At 35.2% G+C, this 5,606-nt stretch overlaps 1 long non-coding RNA gene across 1 annotated transcript in view; it reads right to left on the reverse strand.

The window, feature by feature from the left end:
- Window positions 1-427: 427 nt before the first annotated feature.
- The window catches only part of LOC116098199, a 53,982-nt gene continuing 48,803 nt past the window's right edge, over window positions 428-5,606 (reverse strand). Inside the window, exon 3 of the long non-coding RNA XR_004121740.1 lies at window positions 428-529. This is a non-coding gene — a long non-coding RNA (uncharacterized LOC116098199). The remainder of the gene's footprint in view (window positions 530-5,606) is intronic.

Consider the following 5,606-nt stretch of genomic DNA (forward strand, 5'->3'; position numbering starts at 1 on the left):
CTGAAAAAGGACTCACAATATGAAGAGAAACAGTGTTGTTTTGGTTTGTTTTTCAGTGTTTTTGACTAATTTTGGTGGGATACCATTATGATGGGATAAATATTTTTCTATCTTAGTTTGAATACTGCATTGAAAAATCTTTAAATTTGGCAATATTCAGGAAATGAGCTTGTAGCTGAGTAAACTTTAGTCTGAATTTTCAAGGGAATTATTTGTGAAAGATTAAAGGAACATGATGATTTTTTTTTTTTTTTTAGTTTTAGAAGTAATGGTCTATAATGAAGGCTCCTTAGCAATCCTACATAAGCATTCACAAACACTCAGAAAACTAAATGGTATAGTTAAAAAATTTCTAGGCAAATTATTTCAAATTATTCCTTGGACTTTGGAAGAAAATATGAGGAAAGATATATAAAGAGCAATCTGCAAAACAAAGGAGTTCAGGTTTTATTCCATGGCTCTCCAAAACTCTCACATCTGTCTTCAAAGTTAACATTGAATCCAGGTGGCACTACAGATTTTTTTAACCCTAGAAAGATAAAATGTTACTTTAAGAAAAACACAATAAGATAGCAGGATCTTTAACAACTCTAAGGACCTCCAAACTTTCCATTAAACAGTACAGCTCATTCATTGAAATCTTAACATTGTCTCTTGCCAGTCCAATGTCAAGAAGAGTTTACTGACACAATATTTTAATTCTTTTAGAATTTCCTCCTACATATTTTGATATTTATTCCCATACTGCCCACAGTCATTTCTGTATCTACTTTATATGTACCTACATTTTCCCATTTTTTATATTTTTGTTGTTGTTGATGACCCACCCAGTTTGCTTTTTGATGCTGATTAGTCGTTAAGTCACTCACAGTAGAATCCACTGCCTATTATGAACCACACACCCTTGAAGATAACTGGATCTCCCTTCCCTTACAGTTACACTCTATTCAGTTAGGATTGAGGGCTCATGAGTTCTTCCTCTCCTCATAAATGTTATGGTCCTCTGCCAGATTTATAGAATAAGGCATGTTTTTCCTTATATGGACTGGGCCTTCAATCTAGTCAGAATGTAGTAGGCTGGTTATTACTATGACATTTGATCCACTATGGCACCCATGGACTTATCTTGTCACACTGGTCATTATTGTAGTTCATGGGATTCACCATAGTTAAGTAATCATCAGCTAATGGAGGTGACTTACCCTCTGCTAGGAAAGATCAAGAAGGTAATGCAGACCACACTCCTTATGGCAAGGCCTGAGTTGTTGGGTCCCCACATGGCAAGAACTTATGGGGATATTCACGAAGAATCTCCCAGACGCTCCTGGGGAAATGCTTGGTTCACCTTATGTTTGCACTCATGTCTTTGCTATTGGAAGTCTTTACATTCACTTTGTGACAGATATTTCCCTAGAATTAGAAAAGGAAAGCTGGGACTATGATTTATTCTTGTTTGCTTCTGTCACAGTGGAATATTTATCTACTCCTCTGTTAGTTCACAGTGGTGATGTGGTTGAGTCAACACATGGGCCTGGCCTGGGTAAAAGGCCCTAGTCTGGATACGTCTGCATGTTCTCTTTTGTTGGGAAATTAATTCTAAAAATTTGCCCACCAATGTGTTCCAAAAAAACCAGCTAGATGATTATCAAAAAGTTAGAAAAGCCTTGCTGGATCATTGGTTCCATGACCTAATGGGAACATTCAGAGGTGAGCCAAGCAAGGATGAGGAACTGACTCAAGTTACTAATTTGATGAGAGCTCTTATCATTTGATGAATTAGATCTCCTGATTAGGATATAGGGAGGTGTTTGGTGCCAGTGATTAAATCAAAATCTCCTGTGTATCTCATCTATCATCTCTCTATACTGTAAATGCAACTGCTACCAACCCTGGCCACTTGGTTATGTAGCATTATGATGGGTTAGATATTAGCTGCCTGCAGAACACATGTTTCATCTTTCTTGATACAGTTCATGGGTTAACAGGAAACCACAGAGATTGAGGAGGAGAAGAAAGGGGAAAAAGTATAGTATGCATATTATTGTTACACATGGGAAATTCTTAAAAGAGTTTGTACATAAGAAAATGAAAAAATGATTGTAAAAACTTTTCAGCAGTGAAAAAATGGATATATAAACAAAGGTGGCCTAGTTGTCTCAGTGCCAGAGTTTGTGAGTTGCACCTCTTAAATCGAGTCTTTCTTCACCTGTTTTGGACATCCTCTTTTGGATTTTGAACCCCTCCTGGACTACACCACGGCAAGCTACTTAAAATCTTTTAAGTCTGTGAAAGATATCCAGCAGAAAGGAAACTTCCTGGTCAGTAATAACCTGATTTCTCCATGTCCTTTGAACAGAGTGCGTACACATTCATGATTAATCTTACTTCCAAGTAAGCAACCAGGAGCAGTGGCATTAAACTATTATTTGGGTATCTCTATGACACCCTTAAAACAACTCAAGGGGAATTACTTTAAATCTTGCACTCGAATTTTATATGCACACCACATATATACATGACAGAGAGAGAGTGAGAGACAGAGACAGAAAGAGAGAGAGAGAGGAGAGAAACTGAGGGAAAGGCTAAAAGACAGAGAGAGACAGATAAAGAGAGACAGAGAGGTAATAAAATATTAGGTTTCTTTGTGGTTTTCCCGAACTTTGTTAGTGTTATACATTGTTCTCAAAGTCTCTCCTCTGCCCAACCTTCCCATCTTCTCCCTACCAAACCCACTTTGTCTGTATTGCCTTTTCTCTTTCATATCACTGTGTTCATCTATCTCCACTCATTTTGGATCTTTTCCTACCTTCTCTGCTGCCCTGTGTCCAGTTTCCTGGATTCTAGAGATTCTTCAAGTTAAGCCTACAAACCTAGAGATTCTTTGCTAAACTCCTCATATGAGCAAGAGCATGTGACATTTAAGACAGGTATTTTTTTAAGGCTAAAATAATCATACATGAATGTTAACAAACTTTCCTAACTGTGGTATAAACACAACAAGTAAAACATGTCAATAAATAAAACTTGACTTTGAAAGAAAAGGGTTATTTATGGGTAAAAGGCTGATTATTACATATTAGTTTATACGTAGAAGTTGCAAAGCAAGTGTGTCTATTCTCTGTAGCCTATGTTAAAGACTGTGTCTTTGCATAAAGTACTGTTTTTCCCAAGTATTTCATTTTATGTTTTCATTCTTCAATTCCTTTGAATAAAAATCTAATTCTTCAGGTACTCTGAATAAAATATAGTATTGTAATAATTAAATAATATTCTCTTCTGAATACTATGTCATGTCTACCATTTCAATGTCCTGGAAGATTGATATTTGTAATCAGGAATGCAGATGAAACAGTTAAATATGAAGATCTTGTGCCATCCTCATTCTTACCAGGCTTGTGCCAGTACCAGTACAAATCATGCAATGTGCTCAGTAATCCTCACTGAAATCAGGCTCATTGTCTTGAGTCTTCCTTGTTGGCTACAGACTTTCATCTCTTCACTTTGTGTAACCTCCCTTTGACTCCGGTCAATCCTTGTGTGTGCTGCTGACATCAGTTCATATTACTTCTTTAAGGGAGTTTATTCAACCACCAATGCAATTTCCTTCCAGATTGTTAATCCATTTGCCTTTCGTTTGAATTCGTTTCTCTGCTTTAAAAGCATGTCTGCTCTGAAGTCCAAAACAAATCAAATCAGCAAACCAAGGATGAGGCAAGTGAGAACCAACAAGGAGCTTTTCATTACAGACCTCTTCATTTGTTTTCATGGGCCTGAAACTAAAATGTGCCAGCTTTTGTGTTTCTTCTTTGGCCTACTCTCACTCACAGCATATTCACCAGTCTGCCTTGGGCAGCTTATCAAAACTTTTCCTTAATATTTTCCTATTTCTGAGTATTTTCATTTTCGTCCTTAAGCACTGATATTAAGAACCTCACATTTTCTCTCCAAAGCCATCTTTACCTATTGTCTTTCATGGAACTATAAATATTATACAACACAGAGCTTCTTTCTAAAATAATTATATTTCAACCAAATTCTTATTTTATCAAAATGATGACATAGAATGACCATAAGACCCTGTGCATGCCTTTCAGCTGAGTTAAAAAACAAACAAACAAAAGACAGAATAAAATTTCTGTCTTGCAAGGAGTAACGGCAAAGGGATCAAAAATTTATTATTTTACATATAGCTCATTGATCTAAAGTATTTTATTATAAGTTTATGAAATTTGTAACTCTATGCATTGCTTTTTTAAAAATTATTTTTATCGTGTGTGAATATGTTTTTGTGTGCATTTGTGTGGCATGTATGTGGAAGCCATAGGACCACTTTTGAGAATCAGTCCTCATCTTCATTTGTGGGCTCCTGACATTATATTTGGGTTGTTAGGTAGGTCACAGTTATATTACATACAGAGCCCTTTCCAGGCCCTGTATTGTTTGTTTTGTTTTCTTTTAATCATTTTATATAGGCATATAGTTTTCTTCAAATGTTTTCATGTAAATTTTACCTTAGCTTCATAAAATGTTGCTCATACCATTTCACTTGAAATGAAAAACAAATTTTCTCATTAGAATGACACAGTTATGTTTTAAAATTGTTTAGACATACTTTTATGTGATATTAAATATTCATTTAACTTCCCTAATTATACACTAGTTTATTTTTCTAAATAAAATATATCTTATCAAATATATATAATTGTTGCACTAAAACTGATGTTTACTTATTAATACATTTGATAAAAAGACTATACCACATATTCTGCCCTTGTATTTCTAAAAAATAACCAAAAGCTGTGTTTAATTCAAGCTGTTGATGACATGCACTACAGAAAACATTAATTATTGTATGATAAATTATGCATCAATGAGTATATCTCAGTGTTGAACTGATTAAGTGGAAGAAAATTGCAAAAACCAACTGTGGCCTCTTTACCACCATACTACTCCTACATAATTGAGGTTTATGCAAGGAGAGATTTGGCTAATCAATGTTTGTTCTGTAGAAACAAACAAATGAACAAACAAAAGAGCCCTAATGTATACTCTGCAGTTCTCACTCTTGGCCATGTATGACTGTATGCACCTGTGCATGTTTACCCCAGCTGCAAATACATCTGCTGGGGTGCATTTTGGTATCATAGTCATATCCCAGTAGAGTGTCTCCTATATATCAATCTGTTGATACAAATGTTTCCAAGCATATTCTGAAAGACAAGTTTGTCTTTCCTTTGCTTCTCTTCCAATAGAGATGTCAAACCAAGGGATATTTTAATTAAAATTATAAGAGTATTTGAAGTTTTGCATATATATACATATATATATATATATATATATTAAGTAATGGAGAGAAACAACAGGGTCTAGAGAGATTAATTAGAGTTTGAAAAATCATAATTTTCTTATAGAGTATTTCAGGTTGTCTTCCAGCATACATGTCTCGTGGCAGGAAGCTCACATTCAAATGTAATTTCAACACAAATGTAATTTACTCTCCAGGGCATCCACATGACTTATCCTCAGAAGTATCCTCACACAGGTTTATATCTCTCCCTGGTGCCCCTCTTCTCTCTCTCTCTCTTTCTCTCTCTCTCTCTCTCTCT

This window comes from Mastomys coucha, unplaced genomic scaffold (assembly GCF_008632895.1).
Source record: "Mastomys coucha isolate ucsf_1 unplaced genomic scaffold, UCSF_Mcou_1 pScaffold20, whole genome shotgun sequence".
NCBI classification, from domain to species: domain Eukaryota; kingdom Metazoa; phylum Chordata; class Mammalia; order Rodentia; family Muridae; genus Mastomys; species Mastomys coucha.